The following is a 19094-nucleotide window of genomic DNA, read 5'->3' as shown; positions in this document are numbered from 1 at the left end:
AATAGTTTGTGAGATTTGGATTAACAAACAGTATCTATACATAGTACAGAGTCAATGAGGACCAACAGCATAGCATTTGGAGCTCTATACTCAATAGACCATAATAAGCAATCCAGAAAAATAATCGAAAGAAAGCTAGATAAATGTATAACAGAATCAGGTGGCTGTATCCCCCAAACAAAGAGGACACTGAAAATCAATGCTATTGCAGAATTCAACAAAACTTAATTTTGAAAAGGAAGGAAAGAAATTTCAACAGGATTCCCCGCATGTGTAGATAACCTGAGCTGCCGTCACATTGCTGGTGCATGTGAAGCCGTGGGTCCCAAGGCTGGAGTGGTATGGAGCTAGGGAACTGGTGAGGCTGTGCAGCAAAGGATGGGTCCCTGGACCTGGAGGGACTGGGCAACTGTGCATGGGCCCCAATCTCTAGATCCAGGTGGCACCTCATAGACGACAAGCAATCCTTGGGCACCGAAAAGAAGGTGGAGCCTCTGGGATAAAAGCTCTGAGAAGTCAGCTGGTCTCCTCTCCCAGTGCTGAGGTTCCCACCTGCTGTCTCCCTCCTTGTCACTCCAAGTAAGTACAAGAGCACCGTCAAAACCCCAGTTTGGCTAGGACTTGGAATTTATCCGCCAACTTTAGTGTAATGGGTATAAAGTAATGAGCCTCTTCTGGCATATTCCATCTAGTCTACAACCCAGGACCAGGACCTAAGCTAGGGCTCTGGTAGCCAAAGAAACCAGAGCAGGGCATGAAGCAGTGCTGCCGCCTTGTGGACATTCCCTGTAACTACAAGTTGAAATCCATGGCCTAGGGGCACTTCAAATTCACAAGACCTGAGGGGTTGTAAAGGACATCTGCCCTCCAGTGATGTCCTAGAGTAGGTAATGGAAAACAGTTTAAACCAGGGTGGATCTTGGAAAAAAACAATCTCAAAGTAGTTAAAAAACGCACTGTTTCTAAGTGTCTCTCTGTTACTCAGTCTTTTTTGGAAAGTACATGAAAAGATACTCCACATTGCTAATTATTCAAGAATTGCAAATTAAAACTAACACTACAACCAGGATTCACCTCACACCAGTCAGAATGGCCATCCTCAAAAAGCCTAGATGCCCTAAATGCAGGAGAGGGCACGGAGAAAAGGGAACCCTTCTGCCCTGTTTAGGACTTCCCTGGTGGCTCAGATGGTAAAGCGTCTGCCTACAATGTGGGAGACCTGGGTAATGAAATTGCTCACAGCCATGATGGAGCACAGCACGGGTGGCCCCTTAAAACACTGAAAATACAGCTACCACGTGATCTCGTCATCTCACTCATGAACCTCACTGCAGAGAGAATCCATGATTTGAAAAGACACACGCACCCAATGTTCTCTGCACCATGACTTATGCTAGCCAAGACGTAGGAGCAACCCAAATGTGCATCACCAGATTGTCGGATAAAGAAGAGGCAATTATCTACATACACAACGCAGTATGACTCAGTCCAGAAAAGTGATGAATAATGCCTTTTCCAGCACATGGATGTACCTGGTGGGGATCACAGTAAGTGCATGAAGTCAGATAGGTCAAGACATAAGACTTATGATATCATATGGGTTCAGTTCAGTTCAGTCGCTCAGTCGTGTCCGACTCTTTTGTGACCCCATGAATCGCAGCACACCAGGCCTCCCTGTCCATCACCAACTCCCAGAGTTCACTCAGACTCCCGTCTATCGAGTCAGTGATGCCATCCAGCCATCTCATCCTCTGGTGTCCCCTTCTCCTCCTGCCCCCAATCCCTCCCAGCATCAGAGTCTTTTTCCAATGAGTCAATTCTTCGAATGAGGTGGCCAAAGTACTGGAGTCTCATCTTTAGCATCATTCCTTCCAAAGAACACCCAGGGCTGATCTCCTTTAGAATGGACTGGTTGGATCTCCTTGCAGTCCAAGGGACTCTCAAGAGTCTTCTCCAACACCACAGTTCAAAAGCATCAATTCTTTGGCACTCAGCTTTCTTCACAGTCCAACTCTCACATCCATACATGACCACTAGAAAAACCATAGCCTTGACTAGACAGACCTTTGTTGGCAAAGTGATGTCTCTGCTTTTCAATATGCTATCTAGGTTGGTCATAACTTTTCTTCCAAGGAGTAAGTGTCTTTCTATAAATCAAATCAGTATAAATGAACTCATTGACAAAAGAAAAACAGACTCATAGACTTAGAAAACAAGGCTTTTTTTTTTTTTTCTTCTTAGTGAAAGGACAATGTGGGATGGTGGGAGGAATAGTTTAGAAGATTCGGATTAAAATATGCACAGTATATACACACAGTACGTAATCAAAGAGGACAGAATGTACAGCACAGAGAATCCTACTCAACAATCTGTAGTAAGCCATCTGGAAAAAGAACCATAAAAAGAACTGATAAATGTATATGTATAATTGAATCAGGTAGCCATATACCCAGAACAAAGAGGACAGTGAATATCAATGCTATTCCAGTATACAATAAAAATTAAATTTAAAAAGAAAGGAAAAGGAAAGGAATTCCAATGGCTTTCCCCAAAGGCGTAGGTGACCCGGGCTGCCATCACATTGCTGGTGCATGTGAAGCCGTGGGTCCCAAGGCTGGAGTGTTGTGGAGCTAGGGAACTGGTGAGGGTGTGCAGCAAAGGGTCCTCCTGCATCCCGGAGGACCCAGGCCACTGTGGATGGGCCCCGATCTCTAAGCACAGGTGGTACTTCATAGATGACAACTGATCCTCGGGCACTCAAAAGAAGGTAGAGCCTCTGGGATAAAAGCTCTGAAAAGTCGCCTGGTCTGCTACTCTCCCAGTGCTGAGGTTCCCACCCATTGTCTCCTTCCTCCTTGTCGCCCCAGCTAAGCACTATAGTACCGTCAGTATCCCAGTTTGGCCAGGGCTTGGGATTTGTCTTTGGGGTGCAGAGTAAGGGGGAAGAAGTAACTAGACACCAGCTCCGGCACATTACACTTTATGCTACAAGTCAGGAGCAGGACTTACTCTGGGGCTCAGGTTACCTGAGGAACCTGAGTGGGGCATAAAGCAGTGCTGCCGCCTTGTGGACATTTTCTGTAACAACACTTTGAAAACCTCTGCGGAAGGGCACTTCAAATTCACAGGGAACCGGGGTTCTAGAGACACCTGCCCTCAAGCAATCTCCTAGGGTGGGTAATCAAAAAGCAATTTAACCTGGGTGAATCAAGAGTACAGTCTCAACAGATAGGCTCTCAGTCTCTGTTTCCCTCTCAATCTCTCTTTTTTCGGAAGGCATTTGAAAAGATGCTCCTCATTTGTATTTATTGAAGAATCTCAAATTAAAATTACAATGAGGTATCCCTAGGCCATTCACAAGGGGCATCCTCAGAAGCCCTAGAAGCTGTGAATATGGGAGAGGGTTTGGAGAGAAGGGGATCCTTTTCTGTTTCTGGGAATGTAAGCTGGTAACAGCCAGCATGGAGGTTCCTTACTACACTAAAAACAAAGCTATCACACAACCCACCCATCTCATTCCTGAGTCTGGCTGTAGACAGAAACCACAGATCAAAACTGCACATGCACCCATCGTCCGCTGTGGCCCTATTTACCCTCCCAAGACATGGAAACAGCCACAGGGTTCATCGTCGGATGGATGGATAGATTGGTAATCGCTATCATGAGACTCTCCCTTGACTTCACTCATTAAAAATAAGCATGGACTGGCTTTAAATAAGGTCAAAAGTTGAACTGCCCATACTTAACAAGCATTTCTTTTCACTGAGGCATCTAGATAAGAACATTTACAATTATTCCTTTTTATTTTCCCTTCTGTTCTTCCTATTTCTTTCTTCCCAAAAATATTTAGCACCAACTATGTGCAAGCATTACACCAGATGCTTGGGAAGCAATAATCAGTAAGAAGTGCCCCCTCCTCTCAAGTCATGGTCTACAATGGAAGCCAAGCAAGAGGTCATTCATTCATACATTCTCCAAGCCGTTATGCCTGCCCTGCACAGCAATGCCCCTGAAACACTCAGTTACCCAGAGATGGAGGTGAATGCCAAGGTGACCTGGTCAAAAATACAAGGACAGTGAATGGCCATGTTCTCAATTTCCTCTACCTGCATATTACATGTAAATAATGATAATAAGCTTTTGTAGACAAACAGAAACAGAAAATGTGGTATATTTATATACACATACACACACACACACAATGGAGTGTGACTCAGCCATATAGAAGAATGAAATAATGCCTTTTCCAGCAACATAGATGGCATGGTGATAATCACAGAAAATGAGTGAAGTCAGACAGAGAAGGACAAGTAGCCTATGGTATCACTTATGGGTTGAATCTAAAAATCAAATTGATACAAATGAACTCACTTACAAAGCAGAAGCAGATTCACAGACATAGAAAACTAACTTCTGTTTACCAAATGGGAATGGTGGGGCGGGGTAGAAGGAGGGAGGGAGAAATTAGACTACTAGGGAGTTAGACCATAAAGAAGGCTGGGGTCTGAAGAATTGATGCTTTCAAACTGTGGTGCTGGAGAAGACTCTTGAGAGTCGCTTGGACTGCAAGGAGATCAAACTAGTCAGTCCTAAAGGAAATCAATCCTGGATATTCATTGGAAGGACCGATGCTGAAACTGAGGTTCCAATACTTTGGGCACCTGATGCAAAGAGGTGGCTCACTGGAAAAGACCCTGAAGCTGGGAAAGACTGAGGGCAGGAGAACAAGGGGGCAACAGAGGATGAGATGGTGCGATGGCATCATCAGCTCAATGGACATGCTGCTGCTGCTGCTAAGTCGATTCAGTCGTGTCTGACTCTGTGCGACCCCATAGATGGCAGCCCATCAGGCCCCACTGTTCCTGGGATTCTCCAGGCAAGAACACTGGAGTGGGTTGCCATTTCCTTCCCCAATGCATGAAAGTGAAAAGTGAAAGGGAAGTCACTCAGTCATGTCTGACTCTTCGCGACCCCGTGGACTGCAGCATACCAGGCTCCTCCATCCATGGGATTTTCCAGGCAAGAGTACTGGAGTGGGGTGCCATTGCTTTCTCCGCTACAATGGACATGAGTTTTCGCAAACTCCAGGAGATAGTGAAGGACAGGGAAGCTTGGCATGCTGCAGTCTATGGGGTCACAAAGAGTTGGAAATGACTTAGCGACTGATGGGGATGTAATTACAGACAGCATGGCGACTGCAGTCAGTAATACTGTATTCTAAATTCGAAAGTAAAAATTTTCTAACTTCATATGGTGATCGGTAACCAGACTTACTGTGGTAATACTTTTACTACGTATACAAAAGTCCAATGATTATACTGTTTATCTAAATCTAATACAACATTGTATGTCAGTTATAGTTCAGTTAAGAAAAAAGGTAAGCAAGCAAATGTTCCCATTCAAGTTGAAATCAGTTTAAGATAGCACAAGTCCTCTTTACAATCATCTTATAAAAAGCGGAGGGAAGGAAGTAAAAAAAAAAAAGTGAAATCCAGGTTAGGCCTTCTCGTCCTCTTCTGATGTAAATTTCTGGTAGAAATCAAACTTGCCTGGAAAAGGAATGGGACTGGGCATAAAAAATCTAATAGTCATATATCCAGTATCCAAAAAAAACTTTCGGTTTTAAGATCTGCAGTATACACTTTCCAACACTGGTGGAGTCTCTCCAGGGACAAGCCTCCTCGGTCCGTAAAGCACACACCTACTTTTCCTCTGCGCCGATTTCGTGTGTTGATTCATACTTTGCATGCCCACAACATGAACACTGTGATGTTCAATTTTATCTGTCTACTTGACTGGGCCACAGGATGCCCAGAGAGTTGGTTAAACACAATTTCTGTGTGTGTCTGTGAGGACATCCCGGTGAGATTAGCATTTGAATCGAGGTCCTGAGCAAACCATATGGCTCGCCCCACTGTGGGGGGCAGGGGCAGGGGGCAATCTGTTAAGGGACTGAATAGAACAAAAAGGCAGAAGAAGTTTGAATTAGCTCTGCCTGACTGCTTGAGCTGTAACATTAATCTTCTCCTGCCCTTCATGCTCCCAATTCTCAAGTCTTCAGAGCTGGACTGGAAAATACACCACTGGTCCCCACCTCTCGGTCAGCACCAGGTTTCCTGGCTCTCCACCTTATAGATGGCAGCCTCCATAATCACAGGAACTGCCTTATAATAAATCATATACATAGACATATGCATATATGTATACACATGTACGTGGTGCTGGTGGTAAAGAACTTGCCTGCCAATGCGTGAGACTTAAGAGATGCAGGTTCGATCCTGGGGACGGGAGCATCCCCTGGAGGAGGGCATGGCAGCCCACTCCAGTATTTTTGCCTAGAGAATCCACGGAGAGAGGAGCCTGAAGGGCTGCAGTCCACAGGGTTCCAGAGTCCGATACAACTGATGCGACTTAGCACGTATGCATATGTATATGTGTGTATGTGTGTGTGTGTGTGTATATACATATATATAGTAAAGATACTGCTTCTCTTGAGAACCATAATACAAACTTTAAAAAATGTGGAACAATAGGTTACATCACAGAATGCCAACTCAAGTGTCGACAGGAGTCCTGGGGGAAACAGCTGAGGGTAAGAAGCCTCCCTCCCAGTTTTGCTGAGACATCCAGCTCTCTCTGCCTTTTTCATTCTCCCTCATTCTCCAGGGATGCAGATAGATGAAGTAGTTCATCTCAGCTCCAATGGAAGAAAATACAAACAGAAAATAAAAATAGAATACGAATTCAAAATAGAAATACAAATTTCTATTTCGTGCAAATACAAAATAGAAACTGACGCTTTGACTCGACAGAGGCCGTAGGACTTGACGGTACTGCAGCGCGCTGCAAACCGGCTGTTCTGTAAACAGAGGCCAGTTGTTACCAAGCCTCGGCTGACTGGTGCAGACGGCAAAGTGATACTTCAACATTTGCCCTTTTTAAAAACAGGAACAGGACATTTGGATTTACGCAAACAATCCAGTTTTTGAGGCTGGCCACTAATACAAATTTTTTTTTTAAATGACATACATTTAGGGATAAATACGTTTGGGCCACCTCTGGCTCATAGATCACTAGCTGTAGATGCCTAGGCTAAATGGAATGAGGGTGGAAGTGGGGAAAAAAACAACCCTGTAAGAACATGGTCACTTCATCGTCCTCAGAGGCTGAGAAAAGCAGATGCATTCATATGACTTCTTATGAGAAGACATGAGAACTTGTCAAATCAGGACCATATTCAATTCAAGGTAATTGAAAAGATTATTGTAATGATGTGGTGGTAATATGAATTAATTGCATAGTGATCCACCACAGATTACAGTAAGTGAAGGAGAAAATAAAAATAAACACTGAGCTGGCATAGATTTTCAGGAGGAGCAGAGAAAGACTAACCCAGAGAAAGTGGTAGATAAGAAAGAATTTCTATTCTCTTATCCATTTACTGAAAACATACAGGGACTGAAAAAAATGGGAAAAATAGTTATTGTTCTCACATGAACAAACAATTTCAAATTCAGAAGCACCATCAAAGGGTCTTCAAAAGAATGATCCTTTTGTTGAATTAATGCATTGGCCTATGGTAATTTTTCTGCTTTGTTAAAATGTTCTGTATAATTTGTAACCTTGGGACAGGTGACATTATCATTCAGTCTTATTTTCTTTATTTGAAAAAGGGTGTTGAACTTGATAGCTTCTGAAAGTTCTTTCAACTTTACTATTTTAGGAGATTCTATTACAGAAGGTGATAGTTGTCCAAGGATAATTGGTACTGTCAAAAGCTCATTCAAAATGAATGCAATTAAAATGTGAACCAAAAATCCGCAGCAAATAGTGAAATATTTGATTGGAATGATATGAAAAATGAAATCAAAATTGCAAAATTTTTTGCAATGTTAACAACTTTTAAATTATAAATGCAGCTATGTATAAAATGTCAGAATGAACACAACTGGAACCAAACATTGATTATTTGGGGGTGAGAATAATTTTTTTCTGACCAATTTGAATGGTAGAGTGAAACAATACCGTTTATTTCATGTTTGACTTTCACAGTGTGATAATTAAGAGAGTCACTTCTGTAAAAGTGTTTGAAGGTTTCATCAGTTTTCCCAGGGGTCTCTCTTTATCTTTGATATTTAAATCTTTCTGTTCTGAAGCATTTATCTTGTAATCATTCTTGTCGATTTTCTCTTAATTGCTAGCTGTCTAACTCTCCTAGACCCTTATGTGTCAATGGCTTTGTGTTCAATTAGAAGAGCTTTCCTTCTCTATCATAGGCTTTCTGAAATCCCACATTTTGGAGACAAGATTTGTCGAACTTTATTTTGTAATTGCTTTGTATTGCTGAAACAAAGAATTGACAAATATTCAGTCAATAAGGTACCACCCAACATGGACAAATAGTCTCTGTTTGGGGATGGGACTAACCTTACAAAGGGTTAATTATCAGTAAATATTTTGTACTTACAAGATTCCTCACCCTCAAGTAATTTTAGGATAAAAAGCGAGCAATTAAATATTTCTTTCATTCTTTTCAGAAAATGAATTTATAGCCTTTTACATGATTCTCTTCCATTTTAGTGAATGAAACTAGTATTTTTCACTGAACACAGGATTATGTCATTATAGAAAAATTCTGATTTTTTTCTTTATCTCCTCAGTGATAGAAATCATAAATGAACCAATTGTTATTCTCTGAAGTTTATATTGAGGAGAAATAGACAAGAAAATGAGCTCATGTAATGAGTCTAAAAATCCAATTTCTGGGTATGGACCAAGGTGGGTGCAGTTTCAGACCAGGCTCCTGTGCATTCTTCAATAATAGCAACTGAGGTTTAGAATGCTAACATGACACCTGTTTGATTGCATGCTGTGAATTATATGTCATTATAGGTTTTAAAAAGTAAAATACAGATTACAAGTAAAAGGGTAAAAATAAGCCAAAAGATAAAAATTGTCAGAAAATCTGCAAAGAAATGGTCCAAACAGCCGAAATAAAAACTATCACATCCCTTTGATCAGAACCACCCACGTGAGGTTTCTTTTGAAGTTGAAATGATTAAAAAATAGTTAGCAATGTTCTAACTGGCACGTCTAAGTATAACATGACCAGGGGCAAACTGCAGCTCCTGGCTGGGCCACCCTCTGAATTAACGGTTCAAATCAAGACACTATAATGAAATCATATGTTCAGACAAAGGAGAAAACTGCAGCCCAAGGTCAGATCACCCAACAAGAATGGTCAACTGTAAGGTGATACGCCAACTTTATCGAACAGAACCTGCCCTTCAGATCCGGTAGGTGGCAGCAGCCCGATCACCTGCAGGCAGCAGACAGGGTTCCTCCCCTCACACGACGGGGAAATGTGGTGAGCACTCCCGTGCTCTGGAGGACGGTGAGCAACACTCCTGCTCTCTACCCACTAGATGCCAGGAGCACAACACCCATCTCCATCCTGCAGACTGCAGCAACCAAATGTGTCCACACGGCCAAATGTTCCCAGGGGCCACAGCTGCTCTTGGTGGAAAACCACTGGAGCTGTGGCTCTTATTTGATGGTGGTAGGACTCACCATTTTTACAGTGACTTCTCTTAAAAAAAAAAAAAAAAAGTGAAAGTGAAAGTTGCTCAGTCCTGTCTGACTCTTTGCGACCCCATGGACTGTATAGTCCATGGAATTCTCCAGGCCAGAATACTGGAGTGGGTAGCCACTTCCTTCTCTAGGGGATCTTCCCAACCCAGGGATCAAACCCAGTTTCTCTAGCATTGCAGGTGGATTCCTTACTGTCTGAGCCAGTACAGGGCAGATTCTCTACTCCCCGAGGCAACAGGAAAGCCCAGCTTCCTGTCTGGTGTCTCTATTGAACCTCACTGGATAACGTCTCAACTTTTGGTCTGGAATATGCCACATTTAGGTTTCTAAGCATTGTTGTTGGGACCATTTTTGATCATTTTTAAGCTACCTGTACTATTACTCAATAATATTTCTTAAAGCTATTTTTTTCTTTGCACATAGATAGAACCATTCTAGATGCTTCAGAGGGTAGTGAATTCATTTACTACATATAGTAGACACCTCTGTACATCAGAGCTTTTGATGCTTCCAGGAATCTCAGCTGGGAAAAGTTGAACTTAATCTAAAACCTGGCAGCCACGCCAGTCAGCTCCATCTCCCTCACTCCTCCAATCAGCTGTCCTCTTAACTCTGTTTCTCACCCTGACTTCACATGGGCAGAGCCTCACATAAACAGAGCTGAAGAAAGCGCTACTTCCCATTTTCCTGGTAAGAATACTCTTCCTCCTCCTTCTATTTATTTATTTATAATTGGCATATGACATATTACTTTTAGGTGTACACTTTAAAGCTATTTTTAATGGCAATGCATTTATAATAAATGGAACACATTTATTTAAAAAGGGAACATGTATCCCATTCCCATAAACAGAAGTGCAACAGTAACTAGAAATTAATTAAAAATACATACTGAAAGCCAGAATAGCTATTAACTTCTAGCAAGATGGCACTGACAACAGGAATCTCATCAGCCTGAGGTCTGCCCTCTAGGGGATTAACAAGTGCTACAGGAGTTGAGATGTGAACACCAGGCTGAGAGATTCCTTCCTCCTGTGGTACAAAAAAAGGGAAGTGAGTACTTTTCTTCCTATGTTAATCAATGCTATCTGATATCATGAACAACCTAAAATTATCGTCAAACAACCATCCCACATTCTGAAGAACATGTTGTTTGTCTATCTGCGGACTTAGCTGAAGGAGGTGTTCCTGAGGACAGGGTATAACACAAGGTTATTGCCATGGACTTCAAACCTGGATGACCTGCCTAGTGACCTAGAAACAGTGATAATTGTTCAGTTCAGTTCAGTTCAGCCACTCAGTCATGTCCGACTCTTTGCGACCCCATGAATCGCAGCACACCAGGCTTCCCTGTCCATCACCAACTCCTAGAGTTCACCCAGACTCATGTCCATCGAGTCAGTGATGCCATCCAGCCATCTCATCCTCTGTCGTCCCCTTCTCCTCCTGCCCCCAATCCCTCCCAGCATCAGAGTCTTTTCCAATGAGTCAACTCTTCGCACAAGGTGGCCAAAGTACTGGAGTTTCAGCCTTAGCATCATTCCTTCCAAAGAAATCCCAGGGCTGATCTCCTTCAGAATGGACTGGTTGTATCTCCTTGCAGTCCAAGGGACTCTCAAGAGTCTTCTCCAACACCACAGTTCAAAAGCATCAATTCTTTGGCGCTCAGCTTTCTTCACAGTCCAACTCTCATATCCATACATGACCACTGGAAAAACCATAGCCTTGACTAGATGGACCTTTGTTGGCAAAGCAATGTCTCTGCTTTTCAATATGCTATCTAGGTTGGTCATAACTTCTCTTCCAAGGAGCAAGTGTCTTTTAATTTCATGGCTGCAGTCACCATCTGCAGTGATCTTGGAGCCCAAAAAAATAAAGTCTTACACTGTTTCCCCATCTATTTCCCATGATAACTGTACCTCCTCATAAAATTGTCATTTGACAGTTCCATGAGCTAATCGACATAGAGTAGTCAGCAAGCTTGGAATGTTGTTGGCACACAATGCTTTTGAAAAGTGCCATTTCTCAAAAACACAGCCTGTCTTTGATGTTGAGTCTCCAGGGCCAGTCAGTATCTTCTGGAAGTGAAAACTCTTTCCTTCCCTCCCTGCCCCTTCTCTCTCTCAAATTATCTCTCTCTGAATTATCACAGTGTAGAACAGTCACAGGAGAGCTCTGCCCTCAACATTTCTAATTTCTTCCTGGACTCAGGAGCTTTGTGAGGTTCAGTCAGGGGCTTGCCTGCTAGATAGGCAAACAGTCCCTCTGGTAAGGTTCAACGTCTCCTATCACCATTGGCAAGCATCTCCTACGTCTCCTGCATTGCAGATAGAGTCATTATCTCTTGAGCCATTTGGTAGTCACATGTAGAATCCTACACCGAGGACATTCACCTTCATAGAGGGATGCGGCCAACCCTCATGCTGGGAGGCAGTGAGTGAATAAAACTGACAACCACTGAAGCACTGTGCCAGACCTTCCTTGCTTAGTCTTCTTAACTGTGAAGTTCCTATCATTCCCCCCAAAAAATGATGAACGGAAAGCTCAGGGAACTTGCCCAAGCTGTGATGTTTAGCAACTGGTAGATTTGAATCCACATCTGATCCTAAAATGGGCATGTTATACCTCATAGGTAGCAAACAGGCCTCTGTGGAATACGAACAAACCTACTGAAAATGTTAACAGTCTGCATTTGCACAGTATTTTAGACCCTTTCAAAAGATTTTCACAGCCAGTATTTCATTTGTATTTACAAACCCCCGTTTCGCAGAAAAGCAGCTCATTGATTCCAGAGGGTGACTTACACCTTACACAGAGATTCACAGATATTTAGCTCATCCAGTTAACTTACTTTGGCAATAGGGGGTCATTCCAGTGTAAATGTGTGTTCTTTGGTCATTCCAAACTTGAAGCTGCAGTGCCAAGGCTGGGAGAGGTTTTCATTTGTATCACTGTGTTTCATTTATTACTGATTTAATTCTCAAACTGAGACAAGCTCATACTTTTCTAGTCTCAAAATTCCATGAAAGCCGAATTTTTTTTAAAATGTAGATGTCTCCTAAGTATACACGTTTCATCAAACATAATCTGTGATTTCTACCTGGTACTTTTCTCTTGGGCTGTGGACTAGTAAATATTTTCATGGCTATTTTAATACTATAGAAGATAATGGGTTCTAATATTCTGATTCAAATTATTCAGACATGCTGAAAAGATTACACAAGGCTTTACAATCCACACCCTATCCTGATGTTCTACATGAGTGTCTGGATTCTTTCTTTCCTCACCCACTGTTTTACTTTCCCAAAATACTTGGTAACTTGGAGGCAACTTTGCTTTTAAGTTTTATTTTCCTACTGCCCAAACCTAGAGATAAAGCAATCTGATACTCCAAATCATACCTAAAACGAATCATAAAAGTATGGAAGGAAAGTATGCCTCTAAAAGCAGCAGGGAAGTTTCGTGATGATAAAAGAGAGGTGCTAGGAAACGTGCCTAGATAAGTCGTTCCTCCTAAGACCTCCCTAGACTGAATGTGTCCTTTGAGGCCAATTCCCAGATTTCTAGTTTATTTCTGCTTTTGATGTCTGCTAATTGGCTACAAGGAGAAGGCAATGGCACCCCACTCCAGTACTCTTGCCTGGAAAATCCCATGGATGGAGGAGCCTGATAGGCTGCAGTCCATGGGGTCGCGAAGAATCGTACACGACTGAGCGACTTCACTTTCATGCATTGGAGGAGGAAATGGCAACCCACTCCAGTGTTCTTGCCTGGAGAATCCCAGGGACGAGGGAGCCTGGTGGGCTGCCGTCTATGGGGTCTCACAGAGTCGGACACGACTGAAGCGACTTAGCAGCAGCAGCCACAACTGGCTACAGAAAAGCAAAATGGAAAGGTTTTCCTTCACTTAAAAAGTATTCCTTTTGGTCCTTCCCTGGCAGTCCATAGGATTCTGTGCTTTCACTGCAAGGAGGATGGGTTAGATCCCTGGTCAGGGAACTAAGATCCCAAAAGCTGTGTGTCCAGGCCAAAAAAATAGTATTCGTTTTATTTTTTTGAAAGTGTAAGTTTAAGAGAACTGCATCAGAGAGAGCTGTCTCAGAGGGAACACTTCTATGCATAGTCAGCATAACTTAGTACACTGGTTCTGGGATTTCCACAGTCATTGTGAGTTCTTCCAGGAGACAGTCTGGCTTGGCCTCCAAGGCTCTCTGTCTAAGCCTAGTCAGGCTAAGTCACTGACGGTCAGACGCTCAGGCCTTCCCTACTCTTCTCTATGGGTCTTTGGCAGACTATAAAGTGGGAGCTTATCTTAGCTGTGTCTCGATTCCTTTTCAGTGTTTATTACCCTCTTGGACCCTTCTCTGTCCTCATTTCTAAACTGGATTATTACAATAGCTGGAGAATGTGACAGATGCTGGTATAAATGGAGGAAACTCTTTTTTTTTTCTTTTTCCCCTTGGGCATCAGCCAATATTTCCCTTTGAGTTTGCTAAGGAGGGCAGGCACGTGAGTGTAATCTGGTCACTGGAAGGTGGGCAAAGGCAGGTCCTAATTCCAGGTCTTTTCCAGATACAGGATGATTGGAGGTTTTTGTGACCCCCATGGACTGTAGCCTGCCAGGCTCCTGTGTCCATGGGATTCTCCAGGTAAGAATACTGGAGTGGGTTGCCATTTCCTTCTCCAGGAGATCTTCCCAACCCAGGGACTGAACCCAGTCTCCTATACTGCAGGGAGATTCTTTACTGACTGAGTTACCAGGGAAGCCTTGTTTCCCTGATTGACTGTTTGTAATTGGCAATGGGCTACTAGGAACTGGAGCCCCAAGTTGATTAGAACAGGACCAAAATTAAAAGAAAGAAGGCTCTGAGTTAGAACTCTCCAATGAATGGAGTCCAGGAACTTTTAACATATGGCTATTATGGCATATACTTGAAATTAACTTTGGGAGGCTGAATAATGCCCCCTCCCACCAAAGATGTCCATATCCTAAACCTTAGAAGTTATGAGCTGCCTTACACAGGGACTTTGCAAATATGATTAAGAATCTTGAGATTATCCTGGATTATCTGGGTGGGCCCAATGTAATCATAAGTGGGAGGCAGAAAGATACTTGACCACAGGAGAGGAGTGTCAGTGTGAAACTTGACCAGGCATTATTGGTCAAGGAATGGAAGAAGGATCAGCCTTCAAGTTGGAAAATACAAGGGATCAGATTCTCTCCTAGAGCCTCCGGAAGGAATGAGGCCTGCTGGCGCCTTGATTTGAACTCAGTGAGACTGATTTTAGGTTTCTGATCTCTACAACTGTAAGTTAATTTATGCAGCTTTCTGTGTCTAATCTGTGGTAATTTGTTACAGCAACAGAAGGAAAGGAATACACAGGCCTTTTGATTTTCTCCCTCTGGTTGTCTTTTATATGGTTTGTATTGCTGTCTAGGCCACTTTGGGTAAGTGAGACTGTCCTGTGAATGATAATGATAGGTAGTATGCGCTGTGCCTTAACCGTGGGCAAGTGACTATCCCTACCATTTTCCAGTTCTTGTATCATTTAATCTTCAAAACAAGTCCAGGAGACAGATCAAATGATTCATTTCCTATCTCTGGAAATGAAGGCAACTTTTAGAGAGATGAAGTAATTTACCCACAGTCACAGAGTTTATTGCTGATATATGCACGTGGTACAAATACCACAGCTTATACTTTTAGCTGTGTAGAGTGTAGCTATGTAAGTATCTCTATGTGTGTGATACACACGCTCTAGAAGCTCTGGGAAAACTTGATTTTAAAAAACTGTTAGCATAAATAATATGATAGTAAAAACACCACTCTAAAACACTCCATTTAGAATATGTATTCACACTTTCCCAGGTAAAAAGGGCACATTTTATATTCATCTGTAGCTATGGCTTAAAGATTGACCAATAATTCAGGTCAGGTTGCAGCAGTTTTACCCAAGTGGCTCACTTCCTGTCATCAGATTGCACTAGGTAAAATAAGAACAATAAAAATTAATTTAAGTTTCCCTCATTGTATCATAATAGGTTATAATGAACTGAAATTATATACTTAATTTTTTGCATAGAACGTGTCAGGCCATATTCAATAATCTGACTTTTATTCAATGAACTGTTTGGACTTACTCAGCTCTAGAAAATCATTTAGATGGTGGAGAGATACTAAGGGACCATGGCAATTCTTATCTTTCTGAAATAGAGGTGCCTGCTGTGACTGTTCAGATTTTATTGGGCACTTCACTCCTCCCAGTCTGAGTGTCCTCATCCATAAAATGAGACACCTTCCTGTCTTATCTGTCCATTGGGGTTGCTGTGAGGCTGAAACAGATCACATGTGTGAAAACACTTGGAAAACAGAAGCCCTACTGAAACAAAAAATGATTCTCATTAAACTTTAATTCTAACAGAAAGTCTAAAACACTTAGCTATTAAAATCTCAATGTTTCAAAAGAAGTTTTTAGGAAAAGAGAAACAGATACTGAAAACTCCTTAATTTCATGAAGTTTCAGTTTAAGAAGATGGAGCTTCTCTTTGTGCTGCTGGAAGCCTGAGAAGGAGAAGCAGCATAAAGCTGCCTAAGCTCTCCCTGAATCTTGACTTGCATTGTCCGGCTGATACTTGTCACATGCTAGATTTCCAGGCCATACCCAGGCTTTGAGATAAGGAAAGGCCTGGATGATTATAAATACTTTAACACCCTAGCTATCTTCTCCTAAGATCAGTAGATACTCAAAGCATCTCACTGACCCCTTCAGGTCTGAACTCAATCAGAGGCCAGCTTCTTCTTAGCTCCTCTGAGCCACTTTCCGGCAGCTGCTGGTGGAGGGGGTGGAGAGATGATGGAATGACACGTGGAGGAAGCTACTAGCACTGAAGTGAAACAGAGAGTTCTCACTGTGCCCCCAGCACCTGACATGAGACAAGACCGGGTACGTGTTTGTCAAACATCAAAGGAAGACAGAGCCACGATCAAGGCAGGTGTAAAAAGCCAAACAGCGTGGAAGGCCATCACTGCGGGAGGAGGAAGAGAAAGAAGAGAGGAAAGGAGAAAGTACTACTGTCGTACCCTTAGTATTTCTCATTCTCGTGTCATGAATTAGCCAGTAAAAAAAAACAATCCATCAGAAGTACGCAATACCAAAGGTCATTCAAAGATCCATGACCCAACAAAGATGGCGATCTACCAGAAAGATGACCTCTTAATCCAAACTTGACAGAGTAAATCAGACTTTCTGAGTCCAAATCCTGGCTCTGTTACTTATAATCTGTGTGATTTTCATCAAATTCCTTATTTTCTTTGATTCAGTTTCTTTATTGGTAAAGTGAGATAATAAATCAATTCTACCTCAGAAGTTGTTGTAAATATAGAGTTAATATATACATAAAAGCTCAGAACAGTGCCTAGAATTTATTATTGACTGTGGTAGGCTTATAATGGCTCCCAAAGGTATATCCACATCTGAATCCCTGTGTGAAATCAGCAGTTAATTTTATGGGTCAACTTGGCTGGAACATGGTGCCCAATATCTGGTTAAACATTATTCCAGATTTTTCTAGTAAGTGTTTTTGGATGAGTTAACATTTAAATAAGCAGACTTTGAATAAAGCAAATTACCTTCCATAATGTGGATGAGTCTTATCCAGGCAAATTAAAGATCTTAATTGACAAAGACTTATCTTCTCCAAGCAAGAAGGAATTCTGCCTGCAGACTACTTTTGGACTACAAAAGTAGTAGTAGAACTACAGCTTCTTCCTAAGTCTATAGCCTGTTGGCCCACCCTGCAGATTTTGGACTCACCAAGCATCCCACAGTATCAGATCAAATCAGATCAGTCGCTCAGTCGTGTCTGACTCTTTGCGACCCCATGAATCACAGCACGCCAGGCCTCCCTGTCCCTCACCAACTCCCGCAGTTCACTCAGACTCACGTCCATTGAGTCAGTGATGCCATCCAGACATCTCATCCTCTGTTGTCCCCTTCTCCTTCTGCCCCCAATCCCTCCTAGCATCAGAGTCTTTTCCAATGAGTCAACTCTTCGCATGAGGTGGCCAAAGTACTGGAGTTTCAGCTTTAGCATCATTCCTTCCAAAGAAATCCCAGGGCTGATCTCCTTTAGAATGGACTGGTTGGATCTCCTTGCAGTCCAAGGGACTCTCAAGAGTTTTCTCCAACACCACAGTTCAAAAGCATCAATTCTTCGGCGCTCAGCCTTCTTCACAGTCCAACTCTCACATCCATACATGACCACAGGAAAAACCATAGCCTTGACTAGACGAACCTTTGTTGGCAAAGTAATGTCTCTGCTTTTGAATATGCTATCTAGGTTGGTCATAACTTTCCTTCCAAGGAGTAAGCGTCTTTTAATTTCATGGCTGCAGTCACCATCCCTCAGTATAGCATCAGTCAACTGCTTAAAATAAATCTCTCAATCTCTCTTTCTCTCTCTCTCTATATATATGTATATGTATATACATGTACACATATATGCATATATCTATAGATAGACATACCATAACTCATTTTATTGCATTTTGCTTTACTGAGCTTCACAAATACTGCATTTTTCCCCCCAAATTGAAGGTTGGCGGCAACTGTACATCAAGCAAGTCTATTGGCACTATTTTTCCAGCAGCATTTGCTTATTTTATGTCTCTGTGTCATGTTTTGGTAACCCTAACAATATTTCCAACATTTTCAATATTATCGTATTTGTCATGGCAATCTGTTATCAGTGATCTCTGATGTTACTACTACAGTTTACTGAAGGCTTCTCTTCTATGTGTCTTTCCCCTTTGTGTGTGGGCATATGCATCTCTGTGTACAGACACACACACACACACACACACACACACATCCTGTTGACTGTGTTTCTCACAAGTCAAGGAATGCTGAGGAATGCCAAAAACTACCCAGAAAATTAGAGAAGGCAAGACATGGGTTCTCCCCAGAGGAAATACAGTCCCAATGACACACTGATTTTGAACTTGCAGAACTGTGAGAGATTGCTGCTGCTGCTGCTAAGTTGCTTCAGTCGTGTCCGACTCTGTGCGACCCCATAGACGGCAGCCCACCAAGCTCCCCTGTCCCTGGGATTCTCCAGGCAAGAACACTGGAGTGGGTTGCCATTTCCTTCTCCAATGCATGAAAGTGAAAAGTGAAAGGGAAGTCACTCAGTCGTGTCCGACTCTTAGCGACCCCATGGACTGCAGCCTACCAGGCTCCTCCATCCATGGGATTTTCCAGGCAAGAGTACTGGAGCGGGGTGCCACTGCCTTCTCCAGTGAGAGATTATGTTCCTATTATTTTTTATTCATTTAGCGGTGCCTGTGGCTTAGCTGCAGCACATGCGGTATCCTCAGTTGTGGCGTGTGGCATCTAGTTCCCTGACCGGAGATCAAGCCCAGGCCTCCTGCATTGCGTGTGCAGGGTCTTAGCCTCTGGATCACCAGAGAAGTCTCTGTTCCTATTATTCTAAGCCACCAACC

General features: G+C 42.6%; 1 protein-coding gene and 1 long non-coding RNA gene across 10 annotated transcripts in view; one reads left to right on the top strand and one right to left on the bottom strand.

The window, feature by feature from the left end:
• CRBN (cereblon) overlaps window positions 1-19094 on the bottom strand; it is a 407739-nt gene that overhangs the window by 74887 nt on the left and 313758 nt on the right. The gene's annotated exons all lie outside the window — the stretch shown is intronic.
• On the top strand, window positions 14750-16850 carry LOC147348217 (uncharacterized). The gene is made up of 2 exons (XR_015151233.1): window positions 14750-14899; window positions 16363-16850. It is a non-coding gene; the product is annotated as an uncharacterized LOC147348217 (long non-coding RNA).

This window comes from Bos grunniens, chromosome 22, assembly GCF_055505025.1.
Source record: "Bos grunniens cultivar Pamir isolate PY7600 chromosome 22, Bosgru_T2T1.0, whole genome shotgun sequence".
Classification (NCBI taxonomy): Eukaryota; Metazoa; Chordata; class Mammalia; order Artiodactyla; family Bovidae; genus Bos; species Bos grunniens.
The sequence above is the reverse complement of the archived record's forward strand: the minus strand, read 5'-3'. Positions and strand labels throughout refer to the sequence as shown.